This window comes from Aythya ferina (assembly GCF_964211825.1).
Source record: "Aythya ferina genome assembly, chromosome: 2".
Taxonomy (NCBI): domain Eukaryota; kingdom Metazoa; phylum Chordata; class Aves; order Anseriformes; family Anatidae; genus Aythya; species Aythya ferina.
In genome coordinates this window covers 47936790-47964122 of record NC_140297.1, presented here as the reverse complement: position 1 = coordinate 47964122, position 27333 = coordinate 47936790, and the positions used below count along the sequence as shown (strand labels likewise).

At 39.4% G+C, this 27333-nt stretch overlaps 1 protein-coding gene across 5 annotated transcripts in view; it reads left to right on the top strand.

Moving 5' to 3' along the window:
* Positions 1-27333, top strand: part of KCNG2 (potassium voltage-gated channel modifier subfamily G member 2) — a 74067-nt gene that overhangs the window by 6012 nt on the left and 40722 nt on the right. The window contains exon 2 of one of the 5 annotated variants that reach the window (XM_084508920.1): positions 15973-16128. The exons of 2 other annotated variants lie outside the window; for them this stretch is intronic. The gene's annotated coding sequence lies outside the window, so the exon portion shown is untranslated. 2 more of the 5 variants (XM_084508922.1, XM_084508921.1) reach the window with 2 other exon arrangements.

Sequence of the window (27333 nt, the reverse complement as noted above, 5' to 3'; positions counted from 1 at the left end):
CATCTTTTCAGGCTGCACAATGTTGTTGATCAGCTGAACTGGTAAATTTGTTTACAATAAATAAACCTGGTTCTAAGGTAGTTCTACGCTTACCCCACTGTTCAGAATTATGACTGATCTTAGTGATCTTACCTGCCAGCAGTTGTCAGACTTAAGCAGTCAGTGAAGCCACAGGAAGCTTGTTTGGGGTTTCTGTTGATATGTACATATGCTTACCTTGCATTATATTCAAATTAATTCATTTTAATGAATTAATTCATAATGAATTAATATGGATTTAATTCATATTATAATTCATTTATATGGTATCTCTCAATGTCCAGAAGTACACGTTAAAAACCTTGACCCTGTTATATTTAAACACGGAGACAATTCCTGTGGCAGTAGTCACATTAACATATAAAGCCTTACTTCTAAGTTAAGTTTTATGTATCTCCTCCTACATTCCATTTAGCTGATCTTGAATTTGGTGAATTGGGTAGAGTTGTGGTTCCACAGCCGTGCATTAGACATACACTCTTCAGCCTACAAGAAAGCAAGAATAACTCCAGGCATACCAGTTTGAGTTCACATACAATTGGTTTCCTCTAAGTTCTGTACGTAGAATAATTTTCTTGCTGTGTTCTTGTTTCTCATGTTTTTCAAGGTCATTTATTCAGGCTTGCCTTTCAACTGTATTTTTTACTGTTATTAGATGTCTGTTCTGTCATCAAAGGTGTTTCGGGAAGGACTTTCGGGAAGGACTGAGTAGGACTATAGATTGTGAATCTTCCCTTTTGTGTGTCTATTCTTTAATGTAAATGTCACCAAAATATTCTCAGTTGTTTTGTTGTTGTTGTTGTTTGTTGTTAGGGTTTTTTTGCTTGTTTGTTTGTTTGTTTGTTTTATGTAAATCAAAAGAGCCTGTCCAGAATTACTTTGGTATAAATGAGAACACATTCAAGGTTTAGATGTTTGTTCTAGTATTTCTTTATACCTGTACTGTAGTCTACAGCTAAAAACTTCAGAGTCATGGATTAATAACATACTGTCCTTGGGCTAAACAAGGGTAACACTTCTGATTTGATTTCTTTTCTAACATTAAAATAAAAATTTGTGAAAAGAGCTTACATTCAGTGTCTGATCCTGCAAGACTTTTAGTCTTTGTTGGTAATCCCTATTCAGACAAACATTGCTACTGAATACATAGGTATCCTGAACTAAGTACAGACTCCTGAAGGAAGGATTTTCAAGAGTGGGTCCTTACAGAACATTTAGAAACCTTATATTTATTAAACCTCATGCATTTTAATTACTAGTTCACAGTTCCTATGCTTTGTCATGTTAATAAGTGCCGAATCATTTTTAGTGCATTTTATGCATTTCTCTGTAGTCTCTAATAGTCTATGTGGTAGACTGTGACAAATAACACCTGTTCAGATTCTGTAGATGTATGTGTGCATACTTCTCAGAAATATACTTTTTAGTTTCATATTAAACAAGCTGCTTATGCAACAACATATTATTATTCTAAATAATGCTGTGTGTTGTTTTTTTTTAAGATTGTCTAGAATACATTTATTCTCCAAATGAAGGTGTCTTCCTTCAGCTTAAGTGAGAGAAGACCAGTGTATGCACCCAAGACTCATACATCAATGAACTGGGTTAACTGCACTACTTATATAAATACGTTGTAAGGGGGTTACCTTGCTGTATGCATTTATCAGCCTGAAAATCCAAAGACAGATAGGGATTTGTCATATATAATGGTGGCAGCCTGATTCTTCTCTTAAGCCTCTGGAGGCAACATTTCCCTGGACTTTTCTTGCCTCCTTCTTAGTTGAGAAGATTTTTCAAGGATGACCTAAAAATCAATGTGTTGCTGACCTAAAAATCAATGTGTTGTTGACATGATTTTCTTTTTGCCCACCAACCCCCCCTTTTTTTTTTTTGCTTCCTTGACACCCTTTGTTCTGATTATTCATACTTGAATATCCTTGCAAATATGATAGTGTCTATTTGTTCTTCTTTTACTCTGGAAGTATGGCTAACTTGGTGAATTACAACTATAAAGTAAGGTTGCTGCTCATTGTAAATAAGCACAAGAAGTGAGATAAAACATAAGCTCAATGGTAGCACATGCAGCAGTGAGCTCTGCAGATTGATGCCTGTTTACACTCTGATTGCATCTTTCTGGAAGCAAGAAAGAAGCCAATTACTACCGTCCTGGCCATGATGGGGTTAGCAGTAGCTTTGACAAGACAGATTTCATCTTTCTTTCCAGTACTCTTCCATCATCATCACTTAAGAGATCTCTGCAGGATCCTGGCATCACATGCTGCAGTCACTGCCCTGAACTTGGTCACAAGAGCTATATGAGGCCCATAATGACCTATTTAAAGGATTTTGATAGTACCTTCCTTCTCAATAACCTAGTTATTGCCTGCATACTTTCCATAGCTTGACCAACCTCAATTGCAGGCAGAACTGTTGAAGAGACAGAGTGAAGATCTCAAAGGAATTCACAGAAATAATTTGCAGTCCTGATAGAGAGCAGTATTTTCTTAATTATCTTTTTCCATGAATCTTAAGAATACACAGGAGTATGTCCGTTTATGCCACAGGAAAAGGAAAAGGAAAAGGAAAAGGAAAAGGAAAAGGAAAAGGAAAAGGAAAAGGAAAAGGAAAAGGAAAAGGAAAAGGAAAAGGAAAAGGAAAAGGAAAAGGAAAAGGAAAAGGAAAAGGAAAAGGAAAAGGAAAGGAAAAGAAAAAGAAAAAGAAAAAGAAAAAGAAAAAGAAAAAGAAAAAGAAAAAGAAAAAGAAAAAGAAAAAGAAAAAGAAAAAGAAAAAGAAAAAGAAAAAGAAAAAGAAAAAAAGAAAAAGAAAAAGAAAAAGAAAAAGAAAAAGAAAAAGAGAAAGAGAAAGAGAAAGAGAAAGAAAAAGAAAAAGAAAAAGAAAAAGAAAAAGAAAAAGAAAAAGAAAAAGAAAAAGAAAAAGAAAAAGAAAAAGAAAAAGAAAAAGAAAAAGAAAAAGAAAAAGAAAAAGAAAAAGTAATTGTACTACAGAATAATCCTACACTACAGTTTTTAAGTTATTCGATGAATTACTGGAGATTTCAGTGCAAAATAATGGAGCAAGGGAAACGGCTGCAGTTATATTAAATAGTATAGAAAGGTATAAAAAAAATCAGGCCATTTATTTTCAGAATGTAAATGAAAATGCAGTGTCAGGGTTTGCCCATCATAAAGGCAATATACCCATTACTGTGCATTACTTGCCCTTATGAGCAAGATAGCCATTGCTGTGCATTATGAGGTTCCTTGAACCTTCCAGTGAAATGTGTTATTTTATATACTGATTTTTACCTCTTATTTTTATTAATGAAGGCTAGTAGGGGAGGTCTGACTTTGATCCATTTGTTGCTGGTGTTTCAGATGGCCATCAAATGTATTAAAATTGGCATAATATAAGCATAACAATAGGAAGCTAGAGTAAAACTGCACAGACTGATATTCTGGCTTCAAATGGTACCAGGTCAAAGTAGAACAGTATTCAGGCTGTTTATCCACACATCTGGCAGTATATATAGTCCTCTGCTGTCCTGAACATGAAGAACAAGTTTTGTCCCCATTCACTTAACCATTCAGAGAGTTAACTGATGTCTCAAAGAGCCATCTAAAGTGGCTTTGCAGCCACCAGCTGCATATTCTCAGAAATATGATGTAGGTGCTTACAAGCTAGGGTCTGCAATGCCTAACTTCTAAATCAACTCCTAAACCCAGGACTGTGCCCTAGATGTTAGCACCTGTATTAGTGGTGGTACATAGCTTGCTTCTCATCTAGTGAGAGAGGATGAAAAATAATGAATTAACATGATAAAGAAATGGATTTCCCAAGTGAAGGTGGTGAGAGGAGTGCTTTCCGTGACCTGGCATGGAGGACTTGGCAGGAGAGAAGACAGGTGAGGTTACGAGAGGGAGGTCTTGGCTGGAGCTTCCATTTCAAAAAGTTTTTTTGAGGGTAATAGGTGATAAGGTTTATTTTACTGTGGAAGGGCGGGAAGCTAGTGTTTGGGGAAGCTAGCATGGGAGGCTAGAGGAGAATAGGGACAAACCTGTAAGGGCTTTCAGTAGTATTGCACGACACAGTTCTGACTCCACATGGGTGTTGATGTTGTAGAGCACTTCAAAGAGTCTGTCTTTACACAGAAGGTACTGCTCAACTTTAATGATACGTAGTGAAGCTGTTGTTTTGTTATAGCAAGTGTTAAAGGGATAGACTTGGGCTGGGCATAGCAGAGGTTTGGCTCTTCTCCCATTGCGTTTCTCTCCAGCTCCTTTGATGCAGTGCAGGGAATCAGAACAACACTATGGGTTCCCTCCACCACCTCAACCCTGTGTGCTACTCACAAAGAGTCAGAGACAAAAAGACAGTCCTAGCAAAAGACTACCCCTTCTCCCTATCATTTGCTTTGCATCTTGGACTTAACTTACCATGGACCCTCACATGAGCCCATGTCCCTGTTGCATCACCTAACACAACATCTGTGGAAAAGATCTATATTTTTCTTTTAAAGGTGCCTAAAGCACTGAAAATGTATTTCAGCACCATGGGGCAGGGTGAGAAGATACATCAGTCTGCAAGTAGATACCAGTTGTAAAGTACAAAATTTTTAGGAAGTCTTAGTGGACTTAAAGTACAGAGAGCTGATTTCCTCCAGAGAGGATGTGAGTGAAGGAGAGTTAAACAACATCATATGGCATTTTGGCTCTGAAAAGGCACTGTGCAAAATGACACCTCCATATTTAGCAGATTCATTTCCTCTGTGTGAGCAGGACCATGTGCCCTAACTTTCATTTTGTAGAAGACCTAATTCTTTCCTTGACAACTGAATGGTTTGAGTCTGGAAATGGAAAATCTCAAGGTTCTGCTGACTGAAGTTTTTTCCAAAGTGGAAAGATGCTATCAGCTTCAAGGCAAATAACATACGTTAGAGGAGAATTTTAGAAGGCAATATACCAAGATTTTAGGCCAAATCCTTAGAAAACATTTCAAAAGCATTTCAAGAGTAACTGCATACAGAAGAAAAAAATATGAAGAAAAAGTCCATTTACTTTCATAGAATTATAGAATGGTTTGGATTGGAAGGAACTTTTGAAGACATCTAGTTCCAAGCCCCTTGCCATGGATGAGGACACCTTCCATTAGATCAGGCTGCTCAAAGCCCCATCCAGCCTGGCCTTGAACAGTTACAAGCGATGAGGCATCCACAGCTTTGTTAGTTCATGTTCAGTTTTTCATTCACCAATACCCTCAAGTCATTCTCCTCAGGGCTGCTCTCAGTCCAGCCTGTATTCGTGCTTGGGATCACCCTGACCCAAGTGCAGGACCTTTGCACTTGGCCTTGTTGAACTTCATGGGCCAACCTCTCGAATCTGTCAGGGTCCCTCTGAATGGCATCCCTTCCCTCCAGCATATCAACTGCACTACACAGCTTTATCTCATCCACTAATTTACTGAGGGTGTGTTCAGTGCCACTGTTCACGTAACCAGGAAAGATGTTAATTACCATTGGTCTTAATACCAACCCTTGGAGAACACCACTTGTCTCTTATCTCTACCTGGTCATCAAGCTGTTTACTGCAACTCTTTGAGTGCAACCATACAGCCAATTCTTTATCCACACAGAGGTCTATGCATCAGATTCATATCTTTCATCTGCTTCTGAGCTGGACAAAATCAAAGGAAGATCTTTACTTAACCACAGACACATCTCAGAAACATCTGCAGGCTGATGCTTCAAATAACCTACTTCTTCCTGCTCTGAAAGGAAGCAGCCCTACTTCTTCCCCTCTGTAGGGCTGGGAGAAGTACAGGTAGGAGGAAACTGGGACTTAGTAGAAAGAGAAGTTATGTTTGGTGTGACAAGTTGCAGATTTTATTCTCACTTGAAGTTACCTTGAGCTTGGTCTCATGCTCTGTGAGCCACCTTGAAGAAGTCATGGAGTGCTGCCTTGAGTTGTTGAGCAAATGATAGATAGTTGCTGGTGCAAACTAGAGTGATGTGGTTTGAGGAGACAGAAGGCCAAATAAAAGAAAAATAGCTCAGTGTAACTAACTGAGATTTTGTTTCTAATATACCTGGCCCTTTTATGTTCAAATCAACATGAGAAATATTCATTTCCACATCAAAAATTAGAGCAGGAGATGTATAGAGTATTTCCTTAAATTTTGCCTTTTCAGCATGTTGGTAATCTGGTATAAAACTTGTTGGCCTCACCTCCTAAAGGAGAAAAAAAAAAAAAAAGAGAAAGATATTCAAATAATCTATATCCAGCTCTCTTAGGGAAAGTAGTCAGATAGTGTGATTTCAGTCAGAGTACTTGGAATCTTATAAAAGCAAGGACTAGAAGGAAAACCTTAGAATTGCTTGTTTATCCATTGACTAAGGAATAAAGGAATAATATTTTTTTTTCTAGGACAGGCATATGTTTTGGGGTTTTTTTGGTTCATATAGTGTGCCTCAGGTATACTTTTAGCCATTGAATGGTAAACAAAGTAAAACTAGTCAGGGCTAAGCAGAGCTGTGTGCTCAAAATTTACCATACTGTTATGTCAAGATTATAAACTGTCCTTATGTCATCCCATACGGGTATTGAATTTCAGTAGACTAAATTCTGAAGGTTTTTAGAACTCCAAGGTGTAATCAATAGAGATAAATCTATGGAGGGAAAAGATGCTGAGGGAAGATGAAAAGTGCTGACAGTTTATTTAGTTAGTAAACTGTAAGCCTAAAGGTTACATGTGCCATCTAACAGGAAGAAAGAAAGCTAGTGAAAATAAAGGAAATTTGATGCTTTTCTTTGTCCTAGAAGGTAAAAGATGATATGGGAAAAAGGGGCGTATGGAACATTAAATGTAAGTATCTGTTACAGATGCTTACAGTAAGTTTCAAGCAATAAAATTTGCAGAACTGAACAAAAAGAGGTGGGAGGACTTAGAGTAACATTAATTAGAGCATAAGATAACTTATAGGAAGAAGTTCCAAGAACAGAAGAAATACAAAGTCAGTAAAATAAGTTTAAAATAGTCTCTATGCACTCATCAGGCAGGTCTGCTTGTTCTGTTTGTGGGAGCTTTTGCACATTCTAAATTTTACAGTACTCTCTAACCAGATTTATTTTCAGTGAATCGCTTGTGATTCTTTTCATGCACAAACTGCAAATGATGAATGGGGTACTATAGCAATAATTTATAATATTAAAATGCAGATTTTGTTATTCAATATGCAATATCCTCTAGCTTTAATAGCCAAATTTTTGTTGAGGTTCTGTTTTGTGTGTTTACATTCATTCAGATATGAAAAATCTGTATTTGCGCATACAGAGCTGCACTTGAGGAAGCATTTGAATAGCTGCTTAGCTAATTAGCTGATACATCTATGTGGGCATACTTTGTGTATACAAACAAAGAGACAGTGAAAAATGTAACCTTAAATATCACTTACTTTTATCACTGTTTGGATAATTAAAAAGCTGTTAGTCACTGCTTATTTAAAGTGTCAGGAAATTTTTGTTGCCCACGTATTCCCTCTGTGGTAATAGTAGCTCACAAATCCAGTTGTGTCAGAGCACACAGCAACAAGCAAAGAAGAACAGATGACATCAGAGCACAGAACAGTAAATGAAAGGGCAGAGTTAACTTCTAAAACAACTACCAAATAAAAGTTCATCATTTGAAAAGCTGATTGAAGTGCTCTTTCAAAAATCAGTTTCAAGGCCTGTGTGGATCAAATCACAATAGCTTAGAAGGTAGGGCTTAGGTAAATAAATGACAATTTTTCAAAACCCAGCTTCAGTACTTCACATTCAGTCAGAGCAACCGTAAAGAGCAACCTTTATGGCTTAGATTTGATGGGTACATATAATTGTAATAATTGTGATGAATGAAGTTCTGTTGTAGAAAACAGTTGCAGGACTATTTTTTAGAATGCATGACCAAGTTATATGTGATTTATATATGCTAAATGGTATAAACATAATTATGAATGTCTCTTTGGAAGAGAAAATTGATCTGATAATGAGGAGACAGAACTGATGCATGATGAGTTCATACTGTGAGATGTTTATTTGGGGTGAAAGGGTCTGTAAAGAGAGTATAAGTATGTTGCTGTAGTGGAAAAGGACTTGGAGAGAGGGTGAAGAAACTGCTGCACCCTCATCAAGTTTGCAGATGATACCAAGTTGGGGGGAAGTGTTGTTCTGCTGGAGGGTAGGAAGGCCCTGCAGAGGGACCTGGACAGGTTGGGTCGATGGACAGAGGCCAATGGGATGAAGTTCAACATGGCTAAGTGCTGGGTCCTGCACTATGGTCACACCAACCCCATGCAGTGCTACAGGCTTGGGGGAGAGTGGCTGGAAAGTTGTGCAGAGGTAAAGGATGCAGGGGTGCTGATTGATGCTTGGCTGAACATGAGCCAGCAGTGTGCCCAGGTGGCCAAGAAGGCCATCGGCATCCTGGCTTGTATCAGGAATGGTGCAGCCAGCAGAGTCAGGGAGGTGGTCGTCCCCCTGTACTCTGCTCTGGTGAGGCTGAAACTCAAGTCCTGTGTTCAGCTTTGGGCCCCTCACTACAAGAAGGACATCGAGGCCCTGGAGCATGCTCAGAGAAGGACTAAGAAGCTAGTGAAGGGTTTGAAACACAAGTGCTATGAGGAGTGGCTGAGGGAAGTGGGTTTGTTTAGCCTGGAGAAGAGGCTCGGGGAGACCTTGTTGCTCTCTACAGCTACCTGAAAGAAAGGTGTGGGGAGCTGGGGGTCAGCCTCTTCTCACAGATAACCAGCAACAGGACTAGAGAGAATGGCCTCAAGTTGCACCAGGGGAGGCTTAGTTTGGAAATTAGGAGACATTTCTTCTTAGAGTAGTCAGGCACTGGAACAGTAGGGTGATGGTTGGACCAGATTAAGTTTTTTTCCAACCAACTCCTAGATTGAAAAGTAAAAAAAAAAAAAAAAAAAAAAAAAAAAAAAAAAAAAAAAAAAAAGTAGCTCCATGCCTTTTTATTAGGAAAGTAGCAGAATGAGAAATCACTACACAGGATTATTAGAAGAACAGAAGAAGAAGTTTTATTCATTAAGTAGGAAAAAAAGAAGCTCAAGATTTCCTTGGGAGGAGGAGGCATTAAACACTGGCAAGGGTGTATAAGTCAATGTCTAAAAGGGAGGTGCTTGGCAGCAATTATGGCACATCCGGGAAAATTTGGCATGAAGACGTCTATGGCATCTATAGGATTCCTCTCCACTGTCCTCCTGGGACGACTTGGCTGGGGGCAGTGGAGCTTTTGATGTTCCACTCTTTCCAGGAAATAAAGCCATTTGGGAGTGTGACACTGGGGAGTGAAAAGAGGATACGTGTTGTCCTGTCCCTTACCTTGCCCTCATCTTATTGCTACTATTTTGCACTCTTCTTTCAGGAAGGCTCCAGTGTAGTGATTTCTCATTCTTTGCTTTTCTCTTTTTCAGCTCATTCAGTGGGGCCTCACTGAATCCAGTAGGTCTGCTGGAGCTGAAGAAACACTGGTTTTTCTGTGTGCAAATTAATCAGAAATCTGAAAATCTTAACAAGTTTTACAAGAGTGAGGACATTCTTTGCTGTATGCTGTTCTGTATATCCAGAATTAAAATGAACCTTCTATATTTAGATGCAAATAAGCAGTCCATATTGCGAGACTACATGTACAATTAAGATCTTTATTAGCTGTGCATTTATAACATTTTATGACAGTGTGACAAACAGCACAATATATAAGCATTCTGAAACAGCTACCAATTAATGCTTATTTGATGTTTTTTATATGCATTATGAAAAGTAGCTTTTATTTTTTATTTTTTTTAACTGTTGTGGGCTGGTGAAGTCAATGACCCTGACTTTCCTATAGCTGTAACAAAATGCAAGTTGCCTTTAATCAAGTGGGAATGCAGAGAATGCATAAAACAGAGGCAAAAGGTAAAAGCATGAGATTCTCACATAGGTGTTACAGAAAAAATATATCTATTTGATTAGTTATATTATTTTTATCACTGAGCTTTTTTTCCATATAAGTAAAATGAATAGAGTGATTTCTAGGGTTTGAAGGAAACTTGCATTTTTTTTTTGTTGTGATTCCTGAGGAATGCAGTTCGAGAAGGGTATCTCCTATTTTTAGATGACAACATTTATCCAGCACCAGAAGAGGTGACACCAACTGACAGTCTTTGACCCTTGTGCTGGCTTCTCTTCTGCAATATGACTCTTCTTTATGTATATGTACCTTAGAATGAATGTGTGAGCACTGTCTGAAAGGAAAAGCACAGCCCTTTTGTTACATGTGGACTGTCAAGGTATGTTCTTTCCAAATCCAGGAATAATGTATTCTGTTTTCAGCTTATATGCATATATATTGTCATAAACACAAATATACATATTTCCACCTGCTTCCTGTGACAAGTACCTGTGTAGACACTCGAGTAGACACTCAATCAAGCTATGCACATCGGAAATTTGAATGCATAGGCTGATTACAAGCAAAACCAGTATCTGCAGCAATTACATTTAACAGAAGAATTAAAAGGGGATATACCTCCTAACAGAAATTCTGGGAATATGTTCCGCTTCAATAAAACAAGAAACATTTAGTAATAAATATACCAGCCTATTGTGAGTCTTACAAAAAACTTCCTCAAGCATAGCACTCAGTTTTAATTACAGAATATTTTAGGTTTATGTGCACTACAAAAATGTAGAAATCAATTGATTTTTAGTAGTATTTTTGCTATTTCAGTCAGTATCTTTTCTGAGAGATCACTTGATACTCAGTGCTGACTTCTGATGTCAGAGTGGCATACTTTAAAAAGTTATAAATTTGAAGGATCTTTTGTTATGGAAATGGAAAGAGAGGGAAGGGAAGGGAAGGGAAGGGAAGGGAAGGGAAGGGAAGGGAAGGGAAGGGAAGGGAAGGGAAGGGAAGGGAAGGGAAGGGAAGGGAAGGGAAGGGAAGGGAAGGGAAGGGAAGGGAAGGGAAGGGAAGGGAAGGGAAGGGAAGGGAAGGGAAGGGAAGGGAAGGGAAGGGAAGGGAAGGGAAGGGAAGGGAAGGGAAGGGAAGGGAAGGGAAGGGAAGGGAAGGGAAGGGAAGGGAAGGGAAGGGAAGGGAAGGGAAGGGAAGGGAAGGGAAGGGAAGGGAAGGGAAGGGAAGGGAAGGGAAGGGAAGGGAAGGGAAGGGAAGGGAAGGGAAGGGAAGGGAAGGGAAGGGAAGGGAAGGGAAGGGAAGGGAAGGGAAGGGAAGGGAAGGGAAGGGAAGGGAAGGGAAGGGAAGGGAAGGGAAGGGAACTACTGGCTGAGGATACGTGGGTTGTCTGGTGTGGAGAAAAGAAGGCCAAGAGGCAACCTCATTGCTCTCTATAGCTTCCTGAGAAGCAGAGAGGTAGGCTCTAGTGCTACCACACACATCACACCAACATCACATCTGCCATTCTCAGATATCCCAGGGTGTCTCAGATTGCCCTCTGGGTGGGCACCAGATTCAAGCTTTCTTGTTTCCACTGTAAGCTGGCAGGAGCTGATGGCTGATTTGACCCTTGTTCTTTCCCTGCCCTGTGCTCCTGAGGGCTGTACTTGGAAATGCACATGTGTTTCATGTCTCGAATCTCATGTCTGTCATTGCCCTGTGTGTTCAGGGGAAAATATCTGTATGTGTGTGGATATAAGTGTGTGTATGTGTAATATATAGATGTATGGGGAAAATATATAAGGGGAACACACACACACATTTAAGCTTGTCCTTAGTAGCAGTTATGCATTTACTTAGAAACAGTTTTCTTAGGTGGTATTGCACACTAAAGGCCTGATTCTGAGAAGGTAGAGAGCTTACTACTATTATATTTTGCTTGGCAGTTACTAATTTACATGTGCAGGGACTCAGCATACCCTTGGATTATGCTCTACAATAATGAAGTAGCTGCTTTATACCGTATTTGTCTCTATTCAAAGCCTTTTATCCTCCACTTCTCCTTCTTCACAGCATTTCAAGAAATTACATATTTATTTTTGACTTATTAGTTGTTGTAAGCATAAAACCACCGAGCGATCTTAGTTCATTATCACAGTTTCTCTGGAACAGTGCGATTTACATTTCTTTGTCAACCACAAGAGGTTTGGCTAAGTGATTTCTCTTTCCCGTTCTTTTTCTGTAAACCCGTTTATGTTAGCTTATGTCATATATTTATTTTACATTTTGCTTAGTTTCTAGATCATGAGGCTATTCTTTATGGCCCCAAAAGATCCATGTAATGACTACAAACACGGATACTTACATTATGAACCAGACTCATTGTATGACACTGATAGGATCTTTTCTACTGATTAGCTCTATCAGGCAGGCATTGCCAGTGATCCCCCCTGTTCCAGCCTGAGGATTTACATCCCTAGAAGCCTGTTTCCATAGCCTTTCAATTCCTGTTGAGTCAATTCAGGCTAGGGCTTATGGAGTATGATGTTATACTTTGGCACAGTGTTTGAGACCAAATGGGGCTGCAAATTCCTGTCAGGATGTAGAATTATTCAGCAGCCTAATATTTATTTCATGTAGTTGTATGGGATTGACTTTGGAGAGCTAATTCTCTTGTTAGAAAGGAGACTGAATAAACGAGAACAGCTACTTGTTCAGAGCTTAAGCTAAACAATTCTGCATCAGTGTAAGCTACTGAGACTGCTAAATGCATTAAATAAAAGTGTAAAATAAATTATGCAAAAAGAATTATACACTACAAATCAGATTACATGCTTTCCTTTCAAACATCCTCATTAAGTAGCTGTTATCTACTTATTTACTTATCTTTACTTACATTTGTAGATACTGATATCCATGTTTACTCTTCACTTGGTGAGAAAGCAAAGGGGATATGAATTTATATTTTATGAAATGTTATATTTATTGAAAATTTTCAGGAGGACAGAGGACAAAAGGTTTTTTTTGTGCACATTTCCTCAATGCCTTCTGTATGAGTAGTAGAAGTGTCTAGCAGGAAAACAATAACAAAATATTGAAGTTTTGTTTGGGAGTAATACCATAGGATAAGTAAAATAGAGGTAGGTAAATCTGGGGTATTCTGTTTTATTTCATGATGCAAATATCACAGAGCTGTTGAGCATATAAACACTGTGCCATAGAAACACTTTTACTCAGTACTTTTGTTATGGAGTGAAACTGCCTTTATAGAGACCAGGCTCTAAATTCCTTAGTGGACAAGGCATATTAGATATTTGCCACTCACAATACAAACTTGAAACTGAGATGTGTCATACCTTCCTTTTTGTTGTTATCTGTGAAACTCTGCTTTCTCAGTTAGTCAAGCATCAAGCTACTCTCCCCAAGCAACGCTGGTAATACAGCACTTCACCACCAAAAAAAAAAAAAAAAGTGACCTGATGAGTTAGACCAGCTTATTCACCTGCAGAACACCTTCTAGGGAGCCTTCTTTGGCAGTCAGGAGCATTGGTCTGAGAAAAAGAGGTGCAAAGTTATGACTGCATGTGGCAGTCTCCAGGTCTTCTGAGAGCATGCTGGAGCTTCTGGCAACAAAGAAAGTTAAAGCAGCCTTCCACTGCTGAAAATGGAATAGTCATATATACCCTCTTAGTTGAAAAAATAAAATGGCTAGCTACTATGCTGGCCTATCAGGTAAAGGTGGAATGAAGAAGGAGCAAGCAACCTGGAGTTGCAAACTGGGAAGAGGGAACTTAGAGAATCAATTTCCACAACTCTACAGGCCCAGATCACCAACATCTTAATCACCTTTTTCTTTTCCATTGGTAATGGGGTTCCCACAGGTCTGTTGCCCTTTGTACATACAGTTGTGAGCAAAGTCATCAAGGCAGGCACTAGGGTGATCATGCAGTACACGGTATTTATGTTCAGACTTGAAGTGTCAGATATCCAACATAATCCAGGTGCAGGGTAAATTAGTTTATGTGGTCGTAGTGATTTTGCTTATGTGAAATCCATTGTGTGTCTGCACAGCACCACATAATAACCCTACACCTATGGAGTTTTGTTACATGTAAGTTGCACTGGGAAGTTAGAACTGAGTGAGAATGATCAGCTACTGGGAACCCTGAAGAAGCCCTGGATTCTGCAGAAGTCTTACACACCTTCTGAACAAAGCCCTTGGATTAATAACCTCTAAATTTCAATTTTAAAATGATGAGATAGTGCAGCTCATGGAGCCTTCCTCACAGAAGGAGAATTTTGGGTGGTAATGGACTGCAGTAGCTTTAAATTCCTGGTCATCTTTCTGATGGTAATGAGATTTATGATATAGGGGAAGAACAACTTGGAGAAGAAATCCATGAGGATTGGAGTGTGCCAGAGGTACTGGGATTTCTCCCTCTACACTACCCTTCTGAGTCCCCACCTGGAGTACTGCATCCATCTCTGGGTCCCCCAGCACAAGAAAGACATGGACCTGTTAGAGCAGGTCTGGAGGAGGGCCACAAAAATAATAAGAGGGCTGGAGCACCTCTCCTGTGAAGAAGTGCTGAGAGAGCTGGGGCTGTTCAGCCTGGAGAAGAGAAGGCTCCAAGGAGACCTTTTAGCAGCCTTCCAGTACCTAAAAGGGTCTCATAAGAAAGATGGGAAGAGACTTTTTACAAAGGCATGTAGCAATGGGACAAGAGTTTTAAACTGAGAGAGGGTAGATTTAGATTAGATGTTACAAGGAAATGTTTAACTCAGAGGGGGGTGAGGCACTGGCACAGGCTGCCCAGAGAAGCTGTGGATGCCCCATCCCTGGAGGTGTTCAAGGCCAGGTTGGATGGGGCTTTGGGCAGCCTGGTCTAAAGGAAGGTATCCCTGCCCATGGCGGGGGAAGGTGAGCTAGAAAATCTCTAAAGGTTCTTTCCAACCCAAACCATTCTACAGTTCTGTGATCTGGCAGAAGGATTTATTGTTTGCAGCACTTGCAGAATAATGTATGCTTTGTGAGTAACAACATGTTCTTTCGCAACATGAAAATAACTGCTCAGAAACAACCCCCTGTTGGTAGCAGTAATGCTGTTAAATGAACCCCATAGCTTTATTTTATCCTGATATTTCTGTGTATCTGTTGACATTTCAGGTAGAACAACAGTGAACAATTTGGCACAAGCAGAAAGTGTTCTGAAAAAAAGGAGTGCTTTCTCATGGAGGGCATCAATTGTACATGTGCTAGCACAATAAAATACCTGCTAAAACAATTAGTAAATAAATTACCAACCTGAGCATCACCCAAAGGCCTGGATTGTTTTCTTAACATACTGTTTTCTCACCTACTTTCATTGCCCCAAAAGCTCTCCTTACTCAGTAGTTCTTATAAACTTGTTGGGTCAAAAACCCCTAGACAGGAGGCACGGTTAGAGCTGAGCTTCTTGTGTTTCTGTCACTGAAGCAGTTCTCCCTAATGTTATGCCAGAGTCTGTATTTGCAACCTCTGGTCCACCAGTGTTCTCCAACAAGATGTCACTGCAACGTTTTCATCTGTTATGCACACAATTATTGAGTCTGTCACCCTACCTCTTGCACCTGTTCCAGGGTTTTTGGAAAGGGACATAATTTTTGAAGGGTTCAATGTGATTGTTGAAGATATTGCACGTAATTGGGACAGTCATATTTTACTTGATTTTAAAGCCGTCATCTTCACAGTGAAATTCCCTCATTGCCACTGTGTCACTTAGAGAAGTCCATCAAAAATACAGACGTATAGAGAGCAAGGTCTTAAATTCTATCACCATTGTTCCGCGAGCTCACTGAAATAAGAGAAATGAACAAACATGTTTAGTGAATTTAAGGGTTTCTCTGCAGAATGCAGCAATGGCAAGTCAGGGCAAGGAGAAGTGGGATGCTGATGAGATGAATTACAGAGATGCCTTGGACTATTCTGGGTCATTTTTCATCCTCATAAATTTTCATCTTCATTTTCAGTAGGTCAAGATTGCAAGATCTGTTACACCAAACTGCCAAAGGTTTCTGCTGTCACCTGACTGAGGAAAAATATCCAAGCCATCTACTACCATTCCAGCAGCCAAAACCAGCAACATTTCCACCCAGAAGCTCTAACTTCGTCCTGTCAGCTTTTTTTAAGTAGGTTAATGTTGTTAGTACAGGCACCTGCCTAGGAGGAATTCAGAACAGAAGATGTCATGAAATTGAATGGTGTTTCAAAATGGTATTTTATGTTTAAAATAATATAAGCACATGAGGGATACTTTCCTAGTTATATTATTCATTTTCATATTTAATTCAGAAAAAAAATAAATAAATAAATAAAATTAATTTACTTCAAGCTTCTGCAAAATTTCCAGTTCACCCCACATGAAAGCTGCAAAATGTGAGTGTCACTTGGTAAAGACTACACAGAATAGAAAGGCTCTGGGATCTTCATCTCCAGACAACGAAGCTTATTAGTTGTGAAAATGGAACATGTATACAGGGCAAGATCTGGAGAGCCTTTTCATTTAAGAACATGTCTGGCAGGCAGGATTTCCTAATTCTGCCCACAGAGCAGAGGAAAGGGAATGCTCACTGCATTATGCAGCAGTTAGTTGCATTTTTTTCATTATTCTTAGTGTTCAGTACATGGCACCATGCCTCATTGGAGCTCTACTGTAGAGTTAAAAAACCCTCTCTGTTTGAAGGTCACCTCATAGAACAGTTCTAAAAGTGCAGCCTTATTTATATTGTGCTAAGGTATTTGTCCCTGTGCATATGCACAGAAATGGGAGTGAAGTTGAACCCGGGAAGAAGAGAGGGTGAGTGAAAAGTGTTTTTCATTTTAGTTCTCACTGTCCTACTCTGTTATTAATTGGGCATACATTAATCTTCCCCAAGTCAAGTGTTTTTCCTGTGACAGTAATTGGTGAGTGATCTCCCTATCCTTACCTCAGTCCATTAGCTTTTCCATTGTAGTTTCTCCCTGCCTTCTTCTGAGGAGGGGATGTGAGAGGGCAGGCATCTCATGGCCAGTCAAGGCTAGCCCACCACAGGTAGATTATCATGGGTTCAGCTGGAAAGAGTTACATGTCATCCCTGTTTTTCCTATGTGGTCTCTGTGCTGATTTGATACCATGCTCAAATGGCTGAATTTTAAGATTTCACTTATGCCTTAAAATCTGGAGTATGCTTTCATCAGAAAAGGGAAGTGAGGGAGACTAAGTAGTAAAAAACTGGAAGAATCTACGAAGTTTAGGCAGAAAAGTTTTTCCCTACAGAATTATTTTTACTTAAAAACAGAGCTTCATGTCCAAATTGTGTTTTATTTGTTTAGGTATATTAAGCCTTAGTTTGGTTACAAGAAGACAGTATGCTTGTAAAATGTGTTTTCATAATCAGTTCTAGTTTCCAGAACACATTAGCAAGGTACCAGGTATGAACAAAGCCTAGCGATGGCTAAAGTGAACAGACTTCAGATCAAGAAATATACTTTAGAGTTCGAGGCAGTTAGATTGTGCATGGAGTACTGTTTGATCCTGTTAACTACAAACATGGATCAGTCTCAAGAGTTTAAAATTAAAATGTGTTCTTTCTGCATTTGCTTGGTCAGTGACCGAGCCATGCTAACAGGGTACCTTTGATCCTGAATCCTGGCAGCCACTAGACGATGAAATCTCTATCCTTCTATGAATCATGCATGAGTTTGTTCTAGGAAATTTAACAATTAATCCTTTTTCTATCCTGTTTAATCGGCCAGTGTAAGAGACTCAGATATGGTTGTATATGAGTACTAAACTTTGCTACTTAAGGTGGTGTTAGTTGCCAATCTGAAATATTTCTTTCCATGCCTTTAGATTGCTGTATTTCAGCATAACTAATCATCAGATGTGTGATTCTGTGTGATCATCAGAATCCATTTTTTTAAAAATATGTACTTCAGTCACGATTATGCATCCACAGCTGGCCTAAGGTACAATGTGAATGGTACTATCATATGCAAATGACAGACTGTGTAGGGTGTTAAAACAGCATTGTTTATTCCTCTCACCCAGGAAATTAAACAGATTATCTCATTTCTGTTGCCAAAATTCTGGCAGCATGGAAAAACAAATGAGTTACGGTGTCTTTGCAAGTCATGGAATTATGATTCAGGTATTCCAGTGGATCTGCATCACTGCAGTAGGGAAAGCAGTTTATAGCTCCTTCTCTAATGCAGATACCAGTATCTTTTATTTCTGATCTATCCCACTGATTTTTGCAATTCTATTCTTAGCAATTTCCCACCCAGAAGACTAATATACTTGATTTAATACAAAACGTAGCATTTACACTCCTGACTGGAAAGACGGAGTTCAGACTGTATGACACCACTCTCGGCCCAGTTTCACATCCAGATGTTCATGATGATTTGCTGGGGCACTTTTCCTAGTAAAAGGGTGAGTGTACCTCTTCTTATGTATCTTTTTGGGCCATTTACAGGTTTGTATGAATGGTTATTAGACATATATTTTCAAATACATGTTCTTTATCAAGTACCTGTAGGTTTTAAATGAACATTAGGCTTTTTTATCTTCCATATGAAATCCTTTACAGAAAAGATAAAGTGTTTGTATAAAGATGTGTCTTGCTCCTTTTGTTAGATTTAATAAGTTAACACTGGATCTTATGCGTTTTCATTGGTTTTTTTTTTGGTTGTTTGTTTGTTTTGTGGTTTTTTTTGCTGCTGACATTCTTCCTCTCATGTAATTCATAAGTTATTTGTGTATTGACCTGAAGAATATTCCCATTTTCTCTGTTTAAAGAGAAGTTTTCCTTTGAATTCAACATGATTTTAGTTTATTATTAATGTCATTGCATACAATACCTTTTAATTTTAAACTCATGAGACTGTATACTTCATCCATGTTTGTAGTTAACCGGAACTGTAGGGAAAAACTTTTCTACTTTGTAGAAAATCCTTGTAGGATCTACCCAAATCTTTTAGGTTCTTCTATGTTTTTTTTTTTTTTACTGCTTAGGATCTATCAGTTCCCTTTACTTAAATACACTTTGAAAGTGCACTCCAAATTTTAAGACATTTGTGACATCTTCAAGCTTGCTAGCCTGAACAAAATTCTGTAATTGTGGGGAGAATGTAAAAGCAAGCATTAGTTCCTCTCATTTGTCTGTTTTCTAGCATGTCTGTCTTCATCTATTGTGCAGTTGAAATGTGCAAATAGCTTCACAGAAAAAATAAATAAATTCTGTTTAAGAGCAATGAAAGCTTGTGGAAATGCAGAAAAACATTATTTTATGCTATGGAGATACAGATAAGGATCCTATATCTTAAGGTAGCTTGTTGTACCAAGTCTGTGATTTCTTAAGAATTTCACAGTGATAATGCTTTCACTGTACAGCTCTGGCAAGTGCAGTACCACTAGATAACTCATAATCTGCCTAATGGAGCTATTTGTATAGCTATGGATACATGTCAGAATAATTAGTGTTGAGTCAAGTTATTTGACTTGTTCATTTTAAAAATTGAATTATTTCAGCTAATTGTGCAGCATGGCAAAGATGTAGTGAGAGAAGATGAGAAAACTTCCTTTTTTCCTCTACTAAATTAATGAAATTGTTAAAAGAAAATGTACGTTCAGGATGCGCCAAAAATGTCCAGTTTCACATGCTGAATTTTGCAACTACCATTGCAGTATGACTCTTCCTGTTTTTGTTTTGTTGTTGTTGTTGCTGGGTTAACTGATACAGCATCTCCCTGTAGCCCCAGACTACTCTGGAAAAGGCTATTTTAGCTTTTCTGGTCTACTGTGCCTTTCTCCGTTAGATCCTGTAACTGATGTAGAAATTAAAAAAATAATAAAGTATTGTTCATAATTTCAACTTCTTGGACTACTGCCTTTTCTAAGTGTGTTTAATAGGTTATTGATAGTAAACACAAAAACATATAAAGTTCAACTTTTTGGAGTTACATAGAAAATACTCTGTGTGAAATTAACACATCTCCCCTTTGTCCTTTGTGGTATACCTTTTACTAGTTTATAGTAGTTTGTGCTGATTTTCATTCTTTCTTTTTTTTTTTTTTTTCTTTTCCTTGAGTCTTTTGAGAGTGAAGCCAGCACCATACATAGGAAACAAGTTGTGTTTACATGTCTTCATGATTTTTGAAATCTAGATTAATTCCAAAACTGCTTTTATCAATGATGTCTCTGCTCCAGAAAATTTGCAGAAAGGTGCTTTAGGTGCTTATGGTTTAATCAGTGTTACAGTCCCACTTTCATTCCTTATGAAACAACATTTTTTTGTGATGTGAAAGTAGGAAAGCAACAGGCAGAATTCAGACCCCTGTTGTGCTTGGAGGGGTACAAATACGCAGTAAGATGGTTCTTGCTTAGAAAACTTTAAACAGAAACTCGAAGAAAAGTGTGAGACAAATTCTGTCCATGTCTTTGTATAAAGATACTTTAACGTAGATTGGAGAGCAGAGGTACAAAGTCTTGGATCTGTCTTGCTGTGGTTCACCTCTTTCCAATTTTGTGTCTAAGTTGTAGTCCCTTGTTGACCTCATTGTATATGTCTTGGCTTGTAGTTTGGTCTACTTGTACACATGTAGAGTAGTTCCTTTATCAAGGGAATTTGAATGTAGATATTCAAACACTGCTGCCAGAAGTAGTCTAATGCAACCCTTAGAGTTTTGAATGCTCTGCCTGCATGGACGAGTATCAGACTGCAAAAATATTTGATGTGGACAAACTCAGAAACTCCCCAGATCAGGAGAAGTCTGCTTTTTTGCTAAGATGTGTGTTTTATTGTTTCCATATCCTCCTAGTCTCAGTTTTTGTTTTTGTTTTTGTTTCCCATTTGTCTATTGCATCCCACCTGTTCTATATTGTTTAAGCCCCTGGAACAGGTGCTGTCGTCTCTTCATCTCTGTCATCTCTTCAGGTTTCACAATGTCTGGCAGGGAATCCAGGTTCTACCAAAATGTAGTAAGTGTAAGGATAACATGGATTTCCTGAACATTTTCATCCAAAGCATTAGCTGTAATACCACCACATGTAAGGTCAACTGCATGTGTAAGCTTTACAGTTAAAATAATTGTGTACATGGTAAATTATAAATAATGTCACAGCAAGCTGTGGGTACTGCTTTGGCAGTAGGCAGCAATGTCAAGTTTGTCTCTGACGGAAAATGGCTGAGTGCTGCAGAATGAATTCACTGACTCAACTCTCTTTGGACTTGAGAGAAAGCATCTTGTGTTCATCCTAATTTATGCTTCATGTCTGCGACTTCAAATTATGACAAAGTAACCTGTGCTCTGTCAAAGTGTGTTTCATTTCACAAGGAAAATTTTAAAACTTTAATTACTAAAAAGCCTCGTGGCTTCCTTTTGCTGCCATAGTATGAGTATAAACCTTCAGAACTTTGTAACTTAAAGCAAAAGTTCAAAAGAGCATATTCACAAAATCACAGAGTAGTTGAGGTGGGAAGGGACTTGTGTAGTTCATTGAGTTTAACCTCCACTTCTCAAAGAGCAATCAGCTAGACAGTCTCTCAGCATTGTATCCAGTTGTGATCTGAATACTCCAGGAGAGCCCACAGCCTCTCTCAGCAGCCTGTGTGACCACCCTCACAGTACCAGTTTCTTCTTACATTTAAGAAGAATACAGGAAATGCAACAATTTCCTAAATGTCTATTTGTGCCCATTGCCTCCTGTTCTTTCACTGGGGACCACTGAAAAGAGCCTGGTTCCATCTTTACTGCCTGCCATCTCACAAACATCAATCAGATCACCCTGAGCCTTCTCTTCTCCAAGCTGAACAGCTACAGCTCTCTTAGTCTTTCCTCATATGTTGGATGTTCCAAGCCTTTTATTGTCTTTATGGCCTTTTGGTGGATTTTCACCAGTACATCCATGCCTCATTTTTACTGGGGAGCCCAGAATTGAATGTGGCACTCCCAAATGTGTTGCACCAGTATGTCACCTCCCTCAACCTGCTGACAGCAATCTTTCTAATGGGCAGTCCACCAGGACCCCCATTCCCTTTTGCAGTCTCTAGCTGATTGGCACCCAGCTTGTACAGGTGCACGGGGTTATCCTTTCTTATTCTTTCCCAGGGGAAGGACTTTGCATTTCACGTTTGTTGAACTCTTAGAGGTTCCTGTTGATGTATTTCTCCAGCACGTCCAGGTCCCTCTGAATGTCAGCACAACTATTTGATGTATCAACAGCTCCTCCTGATTTCATATAATCTGCAAACTTGCTGAGTGTGTACTCTGTCCCATCATGCAGTCATTAATGAAGATATCAAAAAGTATTGGACATCACTATTGACTGCCCTCCAGTTGCACTTTGTGCTATTGATCAGAACCCTTTGGGCTCAGCAGTTCAGACAGTTTTCAGGCCGCCTGGCTGCCCACTTAATCGAGTCTGTATTTTCTCCGTTTGTCTGAAGACTCAGCAGGCATCCCTGTCATTGCTAAAGTCAAGATAAAAAGTATCCACTGCTCTCCTAGTCCACCAAGCTTGTCATCATCTCAGAAGGTTGTCAGGTTGGTCAGGCACGTTACCCTCTTCATAAAGCCCTGCTGATGACTCCTAGTCACCTTCTTGTGATTCCTTCGTGTTTTTAGAAATGTTTTCCAGGATTATTTGTTCCATCATGTTCCTGGGGATCAAGATGAGGCTGACTGGCCTGTAGTTCCCCAGATCCATCTTGCCCTTCTTGAAGACCAGAATCAGCTTTCTTCCAGTCCTCAGAAGTGTCTCTTGATTGAAAGATTGTCAAGGGTGGCCTCAGAATGACATCAATCATCTCACTTGGTACTTGTGCATGCATACTGTCAGGTCCAATGGACATGTGTACATCTAGTCTGTTCAGGTGTTTCCTAGCCTGATCCTCCTTCACAAAGGGCAAATTTTCCTTGCTCCATACTTTACCTTTGGTCTTGACAGCTTGGGATTCCTGCAGGCAATTCTTAGCAGTAAAGACCAAAGCAAAGAAGGCAATAGATACCTTGGACTTTTCCATTGTCACTCAGTTCCCTGTACTATTCAGCAGCAGGCCAGCATTTTCTCTCCTCTTCCTTCTGCAGCTGATGCACACCTGCTGCAGCCCTTGTAGCTGTCCTTCATAACACTCATCAGATTCAATTCTAGGTGGCCTTCAGCTTTCCTAACCATTTTCCTGCACATTCCTCCTGGGTTCCCCATTCCCACTTCTGGCCCACCAGCCCTATCAAGACCCCTAAGCTCTTGATAGGCTCATTGCCATTGCTAGCCAGAGCCCTGTGCATTCCCTCTGCTCTCTCACATGCAGGACAGCTCTTGCTCCTTGCCACCCCAGTCTGTCATTCAAACTGAAGCATTTATATGGCATTTCTTCTGCAGCATTTTAAAATGATGAACAACAAATACAGAGCCAAATTCTGTCCTGTGTCATTGTACAGGAAGAGTATTACAGGCTCTGTTTTTTTTCTTGTCCTTCCTGCACCTACGTGTCTGATCAAATGGTAGGAATGGATGATAATGTACCATCATTTCTGGAACTATTGGTTTTTAAAGTTAATCTTAAATGGGATGCTTTCCAGTAGGCATGCAAAAACTATTTTAAGACCCAAATAATTTTGAAATAACCTTTAATATTCACTGAAGGTCATGGTACATTCCATGCATGTAAGATCAGAAACAAACTTTCTAGGGTTATTTTACTTCTTAGTATAGAGTTCAGATTGGGAGCCTGCATTAATGTCTTTTGTTTTTCTGTAGGGCAGTTACAGTGGCACAACAAGCTCTTTCATGCCATTCCACTGACATCTCAGCCCTGGTCTTGGGCAACCACTTCACAGAGGTGCCAAGAAGAAGAATAATACAACTTTATACACATGCTTATCTTTTAGCTGAGATTTCCAAAACAATTGCTGCCAATTAATAATGTATACTGTTATGAATTATGGAATCTGGAGTGTTTGTCTTACAAAGAATGAGGACAAAAAATTTACTTTAGGAGCTGAACAGTCTAATGTCCAGAATCAGCCTATCAAACTAAACACAGCAGCATCTGTAACTACTTCTAATATTACTTTCTGTTTGTCTACTGATGATCCCAAAAAATAAAAATAAAAATGAATAGATACATCCTTAAGCTTTACATTTAATCAACATAACTTTATATTCACAACATAAAAAACTAACCATCTGTAAGCCCAAGATTTTGTAATAAAAAATATACTTCCAGATTTTCACATTGAATTAGCTGCTTCTTGGAAGAAGGAAGAAGCAGATATAAGGTTAGATTCAAAATAGTTCTGTGAAATGTATCTGATTCCTTTATGCAACGACTTGCTACATGAGGGAGAGGAGAAAAGCAAATCCTGGACTTGATGTCAAAACAATGTACATTACTTTTTAAATGTTGACTTGTGTAACAAGCAAGGCATGAAAACAGAAGCACAGTTCCCAGAGTAGCAGCAGTGAATATTTTATCTTACTGACAAAAAGAAACAAGAAAGTAAATTCTTAAGGCATACACTGTGCTTACAATGCGCTCTTATTGTGACAGTAATGGTATTTGCAATCCCAGCTGCACTCAGGCCTGTGATATGAAAGCACCTGTTTCTCAGAGTGAATGTTGCTATCATTTACCCTTTACTGGCCCTTAGTGAGAGGAATGAGATTTGGTCTGTTTTTTGTGTCGGCACGTGTAAAGAAATCTCTGAAAAACCTTTTTTGCCCTAAATTAAACTGGAAACGTTTTGGCATCATTGGCTCTTCTTAAATTTTCTCAGTGCCAAAAAGTATCTTTTGGTGACTGAGCACCCTTTTTATATGTAAACCAGCCTTTTTCTGACTTCTTACGAATATACAACATAAATGACTTTCTAAAATTTTATGTCTGTATCTGAAACACAGAAGTGGGAGTACCGCTGCAATTGCCATGATTCAGTTGGATGTGGTTGGTAGTATTTAGAGGGTGACTCATGGCCTTGAGTAGCAAACGTTCACCACTTCTTTTTGGAGATTGTTTTGATTAAGTCTAATGAACTCAGAGATAGTGAGTTGATTATGGATAAAGGAATATGCGTCTCTGGGAATGTGCTCTAATTTTTCTTGGCACCCTCTTGTTCAGTATCCTCTCCAGGCTGAGACATGAGACTCAAAGGGAATTAGAAAGATGTTGCTTATAAATTACGGAATTACAACCTCATGGTTACCATCTTGTCATCAGTAACATTAGACTATCCTTCATACTTCAACTTTTTCTCCTGTCCTTTGTCAGCTTGCAAGGTTTGTACTCAGCTCTGTTGAGGCCGCACCTCGAGTACTGTGTTCAGTTTTGGGCCCCTCGCTACAAGAAGGACATCGAGGTGCTTGAGTGGGTGCAGAGAAGGGCGACAAAGCTGGTGAGGGGCCTGGAGAACAAGTCCTACGAGGAGCGGCTGAGGGAGCTGGGCTTGTTCAGCCTGGAGAAAAGGAGGCTCAGGGGTGACCTTATCGCTCTCTATAGGTACCTCAAGGGAAGCTGTAGCGAGGTGGGGGTTGGCCTGTTCTCCCACCTGCCTGGTGACAGGACGAGGGGGAATGGGCTTAAGTTGAGCCAGGGGAGTTTTAGGTTAGATGTTAGGAAGAACTTCTTCACTGAAAGGGTTGTGAGGCACTGGAACAGGCTGCCCAGGGAAGTGGTGGAGTCACCATCCCTGGAAGTCTTCAAAAGACGTTTAGATGTAGAGCTTAGGGATATGGTTTAGTGGAGGGCTGTTAGCGTTAGGTCAGAGGTTGGACTCGATGACCTTGAGGTCTCTTCCAACCTAGAAAATTCTGTGAAATTCTGTTTCTACATTCTCTTCTTAAAATCATTCACCATCATTGTATCCATTCTCTGTCCAAATCTTTCATGTGGAGTCTCAACACTCACACCAGTTTCTTGTTTCCTACTTTGCATTTAAGCAATTGAGGAAATTTTAGGTGATTCACTAATGTAGTTACACGGTAGCAATTCAAGACATCCTAATACTGCTTTAGAGAGACAGCCATGGAGAACTTTCGTGGAAAACTCTGGAAAAGGTGAGGAAGCAACATAACAGGTGAAAAAATGTGTTCAAGAGATCTGTGGATGATTATGTGGTAAAGGATGTGTAAGCAGAAAGCACAAACTGAATCCTGGAGTTACCATAATGCTTGATTGGGTAAGGCAGAGTGCAGCAGCATATTAGCCTACTTAGCTGTCTGAGCAAAACTTCTTGCAGCAAGAATCTTTCACCTCACATTAAAAAGCTGCAAACTTCCCTTTTGTCTTGTAGCCTGGCTAGAAAAGGAAGGTAAAATCCATTTCCCAGCCCCTTGCTTTCTGCCACCCCTTTCAGATCAGTGGAAAAATCCATCTGATTTCACCCTGGTTATTTGTTCATGAACATTTGTCAGGAAGAGGGCAGAGCAATCACTACCTTATACCTAACTCTATTAAACTGGGATCAGCTAGATTCTGCATTACCCAGAAATAAAAGCAATGAGCTGGTCGCTTCCAGCTCTGCTTTGTTCTGAGGTTCAGCTTCCCATTTCAGAGTTGCTGCTGGGCTGCAGGGTATTCTTTCTATCTCTATTAGTTAGTCTAACCACACCAGAATCTCCCAAGGCTCCTGGAGTGATTTCTATTCCAGATTGCCACCTCTGACAGCCTCCACTCAGAGGCAGGATGTGCACCTCCCTGCAGGAGATTTCTTTAGACTGTATGGCAGTTACCTAGGCATGACAGCACAGCTTTTCTGCTTTTATCTACTGGTAGGTATGCCCAGTATAGCTTTTAATGCATTTTGATGGGACAACAGTAGCAAATGAATCTCAGTAGTACACACTTTGTGCTCAAGCACCCAAACTGGCTTGGGTGCTGGCTGCAAACTTGATTCTCAGCTCCAGCATATTCATTGCTATTAGTAGCTAAACTTGGCAAATTTAAAATAGCAGTTACCAGCATTACTGCAATCGCATTTCTGATGGTACTGTAGACATGCATTTTATCCTCACACTTCAGGCATTTTTGTGATGGGTATTTTAAATAGATGGGTCAAAATAATCAAAAAAGATTTGCAACTAAGTTCCTTCCTTAAGTTGCTAAAATGTAAATTCCCATTTATCTAAAAGCCCCATTTTCCTTTCCCTAGGCATCTGGGATAGAGCTTGAACCTGTAGAAGAGATTGCTGAAAATGTAACACACTTTTTTTTTTTTTTTCCATTCATTCAATTACTAAACTATAGAAGTGTGGACATGGCTTTCAACCTTACTGCAGTTTAAGTTCTTACTCTTCAGCGGGCATAGGACGAATATGGTTCTAACATAATAGGGGGGAAAGTAATGTCATGGAG